This window comes from Caretta caretta, chromosome 9 (assembly GCF_965140235.1).
Source record: "Caretta caretta isolate rCarCar2 chromosome 9, rCarCar1.hap1, whole genome shotgun sequence".
NCBI classification, from domain to species: domain Eukaryota; kingdom Metazoa; phylum Chordata; order Testudines; family Cheloniidae; genus Caretta; species Caretta caretta.
The window spans coordinates 40,530,300-40,539,448 of record NC_134214.1 but is presented as its reverse complement, the minus strand read 5'-3'; the positions used below and the strand labels follow the sequence as shown (position 1 = coordinate 40,539,448).

The 9,149-nt window shown below is 41.7% G+C and overlaps 1 long non-coding RNA gene across 1 annotated transcript in view; it reads right to left on the bottom strand.

Moving 5' to 3' along the window:
- Positions 1–212: 212 nt before the first annotated feature.
- Positions 213–9,149, bottom strand: part of LOC142073275 (uncharacterized) — an 82,613-nt gene continuing 73,676 nt past the window's right edge. The window contains exons 3-4 of the long non-coding RNA XR_012670078.1: positions 1,184–1,330; positions 213–387 (exon numbers count right to left, since the gene is read on the bottom strand). This is a non-coding gene — a long non-coding RNA (uncharacterized LOC142073275). The remainder of the gene's footprint in view (positions 388–1,183; positions 1,331–9,149) is intronic.

Sequence of the window (9,149 nt, the reverse complement as noted above, 5' to 3'; positions counted from 1 at the left end):
CCGTCCTACTGGGGCCCAGCGCCAACACCAGCCCTTGGTGACCCCCATTAAAATGGGGTTGTGACCCACTTTGGGGTCCTGACCTACAGTTTGAGAACCCTGTGCTAGTGTACCACTAGTGGGAAAATGAAATCAGAACAAGTCATCTATGGTAGTTACTTTATTGCTCTCCGCAATATTACTCCATTGTATCTTTATACAGCAGTTCCCAAACAGCGGTCCAAGGATCACTAGCTGGAGTCGGACGATCTCTGGAGGGCTGGCTTGTCAGATTGTGTTGACTCTCCTTTGTTTCCAGCTGCATACTTCCATTAACGACCACTAGAGATCCATTAAATATTTTCCCATCATCATCTTTTTCCATATCACTTGATACAAGGTTGCCATCTGAAAGGAAGTGATCCAAGGTGGGAGGGAAAGTGACTGGTATGATCATGAAAGGGAGGGGAGTTTGGTCCAGAAGACAGTGTTTCTGTTAAGATGTAACCCACAAAATGGAGATTTCAAAATCCCCCTCCTAATAGAAACAGGTATGAAACTGTGCTTGGCACACTAGACACTCAGAGCTTTAAAAAGCACAAGTCATCATTCAGGTAGCCACTGATGGCCATGTCTGATCTTGAAGTGTCACCTGCCCAAGTCATTTCCTGGCTTGCTCCAACCCAGACTTTCCCACGTATGTTGCCATTCTTTTTCTATAACTCATCTAATCACCACAACGTCTGTCAGAGGAACACAAAGATACATCTTTGACTGAAACAGTGAATGAAACAAATTCAACAAAAAGAACCATAATACAATAAAAATGAAAATAAAATTGAAGTTTTGGATCTGCCCTTGATATCTTATTCTCCATCTGCTCAATTGTTTCAAAGGCTTACAGTCTCACGAGTTAAACATTCCTCCAACTCCTAATACATTAAGTTCTACCAACCCTGCTGCACGTACTTACATTCTGGATGGGAAAGACCATTCAAGGCTTTGTCTGAAATAGACAAACTGAATTGTAGTTTGATTTGAGCTAACACTTTGAAAGCAGTCAAGGCTATTGGTTTTCCTCTGATTACCTTCAATACTCAATGTGCTGTCAAAACAGCAAACAGAATGTTTGGCCATATAAAGAAAGGATGGAGACTATACGAAGATAATAAAGGAGCAATATTAATCAGTTGTACACACAAACCTGAAATACTGGATTCAGTTCTGGAAGAGCCATCTCAAAAGGATATGGCTTAAAACAGATGAGGTTCAGAGACGGGTGACAATAGTGATTAGAGATTATTAAAATTTCCAGGAAGACAGATTGGAAATATCTTCAATGTGAACAGTCCTGAAACAAATGAAAGGTGACATGATTAAAACTATACAAAATTATGAATAGCACAGAAGATAGATCAGGGATTTCTATTCACCCTCTCTCATAATACAAAACAAGGGAACATGCAATGCAATTAAAAGAAAGCAAATTTAATTGATAAAAATACATCCTTTTCCCACAAAATGCACTATTAGCCTGTAAAACTATTTGTCATGGGATGTCTTTGAGACCAAGGGGCCAAGTCCCAATTGGTGTAAATTTCTATAGCTCGATTGAAGAGACAATTTAAACTGACATTTCAACTGACAATTTAGACCAACTCAGGATCTGCTGTCCAGAGTTTAGCAGGATTAAAAAAAGATGAAATGGATATTTATACCACTAACAAGAATATCCAAAGATTAAGAATCAAGAGTTTTGGGAGGGATATCAGCCCTCATGCTTCCGGCCATAAGTCAACCTCTAGCTATTGGGGGGAATAGGAGGAAATATTCCCCAAGGGAAGGTTAGCCTATAATTTTGTACTGCAGGCTTTTGCACCTTTTTCTGAAGCAGCTCATATTGACTATTGGTGATGCCAGGATAGTGAATTAGATGGAGCAATAGTCTAATCCAGTCCGACATTTACGTTAGTCTACTTTGTATTGCTGACATTAAAAGAATAGGTCTTTTCCATTTGAGTTCCTAGATTTGGGCACCCATTTGAAAATGTTCATATTTACTTGATTAATATGATCAATTAAATTCATGCTTAGTTATGTAACTTTACTACTTAATCTATACTTACACATAAACCTTTTGATTTTATTTAGGAGAATTAAGATCAATAATATGCTGAGAACAACTTTTCTGAAGTTCTCAACTAGGAAGGGAAAAGCAGAATTCCTAAAAAAAAAAGTTAGATATTTGAGGCCTTCAGCTAAATATATGTAAGGATACTTCCTATTCTCATAGGCAATGGCTTACCATATATGCAGCTCTTTTCTCTCTTTTGTGTTGGACTATGTAAGTGGCTGTATTCACTGCCATAGCATCAGAGCACTGCAGGGCTCATTACCAGCACCCCTTTTTAACCACTTTGACCCTGCAATGGTTTGTCAAGTTATATCTTCTGTGGCCCAGCCCTCCTGCCAGGTCTCCTCTTTCCAGTTCTGTGGACATTTTCTCTGGAGGCCCCTCTTCCTAGCAGATTTCCCCACTGCCCCTCCTCCCCAGAAACTCTGTAAGCTACTATCAGGGCCTCCCTACTTCTGTCGGGCCCTATCTGCAGGGCCCCTCACAGGAGCCTAGCCTGCCCCTGGTTCTCTCCAGCCAGCCTTCACCAGGCCTTCCCAGAGAGGGAAACAGGGAAGTTTCCTCTCTCCTGGGTCTCCTCACCCCAATGACCTTTTCACAGATGGAATCACTAATTGTAGAGTCACTGCACCAGGATCAACTGCTACATCACCAGCAAGGCTGAGCCAGACTCCCCTTAAGGAGCAGCCAGCTTTGACAGACTAACTATTGGTCAGCTATAAAATCATCATTTGCCCCCAACAGTTACTACAAACATTTCCCGTATTATACTGGGGGCTATTACCACCCAGTAGTATCCAAGTGGTAACCGTATAGCCTATAACCCTATTCCCTATGAAAAGGATCAGTTGTGTAGGCCTCCTTTGCCTTCCATAAACTGGTTTCTTTCCAGTTATAACCATGTCTTTCCACCATTTATGTCCCTTCTTAATTGGGCTCAAAGTTCCTCCCCATGGCAGCATGCTGTGCTACAGAGAGATTTGCTGGTCCTGGCCAGATGGAAAAAGTTGTGTGTTGCAATTACACTGTGGCAAGAAAAACCAGCCAGCTTCGGAATATTAGAAATAATCTCTCACCATCAGGAAACTAGATGCAAAGTTAGAAGACAGACTGGTTTTTGTGATCTTTCAAATATTTGAAGCTTTAAATAGTTAATCTTAGAAGTAAACTTTATACCAGTAATATGAATCCACCTAAATATTCCATAGCTCAGACAAATGTTTATCACTACTATGAGAACCAAATATATATTCAGCAGTTCTGGTAGCGTCTCCTCTGTAATTTTACATGATAGCTCTTAACCTTTTATTTATTAGCACAGAGAAAAAAAGAGGCATGTGTTTCTTTGTACACATAATGATTGTTAAGTTGAAGGAACAGATAGAGTACGCTGTTGAGATCGATGGATGAGCTAGTGTCACTTATTGTGGGTCATAAGGACTCCAGGCCTGCACAAAGTTGTTTAAAGTGGCATTGGGCTGTGCACGAGCCATCACCCTCTCAGCCTTCATGGCCATTTTGTCCACTGGTGCAGAAAGTTACAACAAATAGGTAACAAATAAAGATGCAGCCTTTTGTGTGGTGCCTGCAAGACAGTCACATGTAGAACCCATTGAAGGCCAAGCTGACCACAGCCCACCGCCTAGTCTGTGTAGCAGTGCCGAAGGGGGCTTGCTAATGCCACTGCAGACTAAAGCAAAAAGCAGCTGCTCCACTGAAGTCCATAACTGGCTAGTGGGCCAGGCAGTCCCAGTTTGAATTTAGAGCATGCCTTCTCCTAGCACAGCCGCCTACCAGGGCTGAGGAGTCTAGTCTTCCCCAATGATGGATTGCTTTTTGTCTGATCCCTACCTTTTGACTTGTCTGCTGGGGTGGCCCTACTAGGAGTTAAACTCCTGCCGGCATAGCTGTCAGGATCATTAGCGCTCACAAGCCTTCCCACCAGGTCAAAGTGTAGCCCTCAGGGAAGGACGTAGCATTTAGCAATAACCACTTTTGCTGTATTTCTAAGCGCTATGAGGAAAAGTGAGCTAGATAAATTTTTATAAAGAAACGAACAAGTCTCTGCTGTCTCATTAGAAACTCAGGAAATCCCTCCCTAGAATTTACAGGTGCCAAAAGAGCACTGTAAAACTCAAATCACTTAACAACACACATTAAACCATTTGTATTTTCCCTAAGTGAGGAATCCCAGGACTTGAAGGGGAAAAAAGTAGAGTAGAGACAAGATGTGGGTGAGGTGATATCTTTTATTGGACAATTTCTGTTGGTGCAAGAGACAAGCTTTTCTTGTGGACCTGAAGAGCTGTGTGTAAGCTCGAAAGCTTGTCTTTCACCAGAAGAAGTTGCTCCAACAGATATTACTTCACCCACACCTTGTCTCTTCAATATCCTGGACCAATATGGCTTCAACAACTCTGCAAGTGACATTTATACCCAAGGGTAGGCTGAAATCCTAATTCCTCCCATTTCAGCTGCTCTGTATTTATCCCTAGGCTTTGCATCTAATCTGTCATCTATCCATCTCATATTCATCAGCATAACCTCCAAGTGATTTACAGATGCTCAGTTTCTCATGTTCCATCCCACCCTTAGTGCAGTGCTACTCAAAAAAGATTACTTGCCATTGAACTTAAGCAGTAGGTCTCTTCTCCCTGCTCTAAGACAGAGAGATACTGAGGTTGCAGGAATAAATCTCTTTCTGGCTCTGCTCACCATGAGCAATACTTTCTTCTCTAGCTGGTTTCTTACTATGCTGCACAGGGGTCTTTAGGAGCACAATGAGAGGGAAGGAAGAAGAGGGGACAGATAGTTATTGCTCAGGCACCATGAGAGCAGCCAATTAATGATTAGAAAGCACAACTGCAAGGGAAATAAAACCTCAGTGTCACCCTGTCCTAACCCTGTTTCTGAGCCAGAGAGCGAGATCAATGATGGCTTGTTTCATTGCCCATCCTCTCCTGTGGCTGCTCATTTCAGTATGCCTCACTCCTCTACTCCAGGAAGGCTTGGGGGGCGGGTCTGATAGAGGTCAGGCCGAGGCCTGAGGAAGGCTAGGGCTACAAGTCTCCACTACTTGTAGCAGGACACTTTTAAAAAGCTAGGGGACAGGGAAACAAAGACAGTGGCTGTTGTGGGGAGGAGTAAGGAAGGTTTGCAAAAGGGTGAATCACTGCCTCACCAGGGAAAGGGAATGTCCACTAGTTGAGGTGCTAACTTGGGATACTGGATTAAATTCCCTGCTCCAGCACATACTTAGTCCCAGATCCACAAAGGCATCCTTTGTGGATCTGGGCCTTAGTCTGCCTTGCTTCTATAACCCATCTGTAAGATGGGGATAATAGCACTTCTTTCCATTTATTCTTACAACACCCCTGTAAGGTAAGGAACGGAACAGGAGTGACAAACAGGGGAGTTCCAGAGGGTGTAGCTGCACATCCTACACTTGGAGGTAGAGGTACTGATATGATTAAACATTTTCATCAATGATCTGGAACTAAATATAAATTCCCCCCTGTTAAAGTTTGCATATGACAAAGATTGACGGAATGGTAAATGATGAGGAGGACAGGGCAGCGTAGGAGTAAAAGGGGTATTTCAAGTGGTTGAGCACCAAGCAATTTCATCCCCCAAATTACTAAAATTCATAGTCTAAGTAAAAAAGAAATGGTAGGGCCCAAATCTTAATAATTGTCTCACTGTTAATTTCAGGGACATGACTCCCACTATTTTGGTTACATAAGTTCCCCCCCCCCCATTTCTTAGGGAAAACTATGATTATAAACAAGCAAAATAACCACAATTAACTATGACTATTTTATTAGCAAAGAAAGGAAAAGAAATTAAAAAAACAAAAACAGAATAGAACACAAATACTAAGCAATGGTTACTTTAGTTTCAGTTTGTTCTGTATGCTACTGGGGAGAGCTTTTAACAGAGATTACACCTTTGAGAGTAGGCCTGCCTCTGGTGGGGGGGGGGGGGGGTGTTCTATAATCTTATTCTTAGAAATTTCTTCTTGTTTCATAGGACTTAGTTAAATTCGTTACTTAAAAGAAGCCATTCAAGGAGTTGTCAATAAATGAATCAATGAACATTAAGAATTCTAAATCTGAAATTAAATCCAACTATTTATCTTTATAGATCCAAGTCTCTTGTTCCAGAATACATGGTCTAAACTATTTCATGTCTAATAGAAGAAGCCTTTAGTATCTTAAGTTACAATAGTATATCACTATTCCATAAAAATCATTACAAGAAAAAAATAAATCTAATTTATTTTCTTGGACCAACTTCTCTTGGTGGAAAAACCAAGCTTTATGTAGACAAGTTTGATGGAAGAGACAACTTGTCTGTTGGTCCAATAAAAGGTATTACCTCACCCACCTTGTCTCTCTTATCCTGGGACCCACAGTACACACTTGCTATTTCTTGGCAGTGCTTTAGCAAACTTCCATTTCACCAATCCATGTTGAAGTTGTGCTGATGCAGTCATCTGATTTGGAAGGTCACTGCTTCTTGAAGCTTCTATGTGGCTGAGATAGAGGGTGTTGCATGGATTGGAGAGTGATGCTGAATTCAGAGGGTTTTTATAACCCTCTGTCATGGCATCCACTCACCAATTATCACAGAATGCTGTACTCAGTGCTGGATGGCACCTCCTTCTGGCAGTTTTGGGGGATTAGTTTTGCGAGGTCTACAGCCCTTCCCGCGGTTGCGCACCATCTCTACCTCTCTCTCGTTTGCTCCATGAGCTGCTGCCCAAGCCACTATATGCGTTTCCCCACTCTGGGGTACTAAAGTCTTTTGGGGCAACTGTTCTAGGCAGTCCACTCTCCTCTGCCTGATCTATGTCACTTCTCCAGTAGCTGGAAGGGGAACCTGCCTCCCCTCTACTGTAGGTTCCAGCTCAGGAGCCCTCTCATCAGCAGCCAAGATCTTCCCAATCCCGTACCTTGCTGCTTTCCCCATAAGCCTTTCTTACCTTTCTGGCTCTCCTCTGTCACTTGGTTTTCTAGCCCAAAGTCCCTCCTCCCAGGGAGTAACTGCAGGCTGCCTATTGCTATAGCCCCAAACTCCTAAGGGGTAACTGCAGACTACTTCTGTGCTCAGCTCCTGGGCTTTATACAGGCCAGTCCTGTTCCTGCCCAGCTGAGTTTCATTTAGTCAATCCCAGCTCCCTGGCTCCTCCTGCAGGTGCAGCCTTGGGAATTAACTGGCCCACCTGGCCACCTTAACCCATTCATCACTTGTGCAGGGTGAACACCCCATCACATCCTCAATTTCCTCTAATCACATAGAATGAAGGGGAAAAACTGCACCTTTTTCAGGTGTTTGTCTTGATTCAAATTTTAAGATCCTTTCACTGGCTTAATGTCTTTGTGGGTTGGCCTTAGTAATATTTTCAGCTCATGAATATTTAGTCTGTGAATGCATATGCAGCAGGGTTGTAATTTTCCCCTTAACTTAAATTGGTATATTGGGTTTGTCACAGGAAATTCTCAGAACATTTTAAAGTGTTAAATTTTTAATTCTCTCTTTTATGTAGCCCATTTTCTGAGAGATTCCTTCACTTACATCAGTGTTTAATAGGAGTTCAAATTCTGTTTCAAGTAAGTTCAAACACTCCTACTTTCTATATAAAAGGGGTTTTGTTCTCAAAATAATCTTTTTAAACTTAATTTTAAAGAGGGTCTTTAAATGAAAATGCCACTGTGCCCAGCTATTTGCTCTTCTTCCTAAGAGTCTTTGGAAAGATGGCTCTGTTTTTTTGAGTTTGGTAAGGAAGCCGCATAGGCATTATCAGATAACTAATTAATTCCTCATTATAAAATATCCTATGTTATGATTGCTTTTTGTGTTAGTAATCAGTCTAACCAAGTCATTGGAGTCCATGCGGGTACATGAAGCTACTTACTATTTACATAGCAATGATATTAGGAAGTTACTACATTAGAAGCTTTGCATTTAGATAAGATATTTGCAAATATATATTTCAAAAGACTCTGATGCCATATTCAAACATTTAAGGCTTGCGCCATCAAGCAGAAATAGGAGTTAGACAGAAGTAACCCACATCTCCCATAAATTATTTTCCAGCCATCAATGTTTTTCTTAAAGATGACTCTATGCTGCTTGCAAAAGAAATTACTTTCAGTAAGAAAGTTATTTAGCACCTTTGGAGTAGGTTTAAATTAGAGGCTCTCTCTTGCAACAGGCAGAGATGGGTGGTAAAAGAAAGCTCACTTTTGTAATTTAGTTTTATGGCTTCTGATAAGGATGCCTACATTCCTCTTTGCTCCTAAAAGAGGACAACCTTGCATTTTTTTTAAATTCAGGATTTTCTAAACCGTAATATTTTACAAAGTTTGTTTTTCAAGGTAAGATAATATCTACATGAACTGGTATCTTATACAAGATAATACCTTTTGGGGTTTGGTTACCTTTGGTGTCCAGGGGTTTAAGACCTGTCATTTGCAGTGTATTTACAACTTGCAGCTAGAGATTTCTTATTAAATATTGTATACATAGCACAAAGCACCAATGCTTTTATACAGTTTCAAAACATAGCATAAAAGAAAATACGATAGAGTACACACTTAACAGAAGTTATGAAAACTGCATTTTTAAACCTATATATCACAGGGCACAACACTCACCGCGGGGCTGGTGCCTCCTCCTTTTCACTGGGGATGAGCTCGAGCTAATGTACCCCATCTGTGGTTTGTGTCACTCTGGCTCAGCATCTACTCTCGCAGCCTCAAGAACAGCAACGTCTTCTTCATGGCTCAGCCCTCTGGCCATGTCATCATGTGTGTTTTCCCCTTCCGGGGATCAATATCACAGTTCAATAATCATGCCCCTTCACCAGGCCCACACACTACTCCAGGTCCTGAACAAGAGACCCTGTCCATGGCTCTTCTTGCAACTCTGCTCTTCCATGCTGCTCTTCTTGCAACTGCTCACTACTTTTCCCTGGGCCTTTTCCCCATTTCCCCTGTACCGACTTCACCCTTAGCTCAGGGCCTTCAAGCAT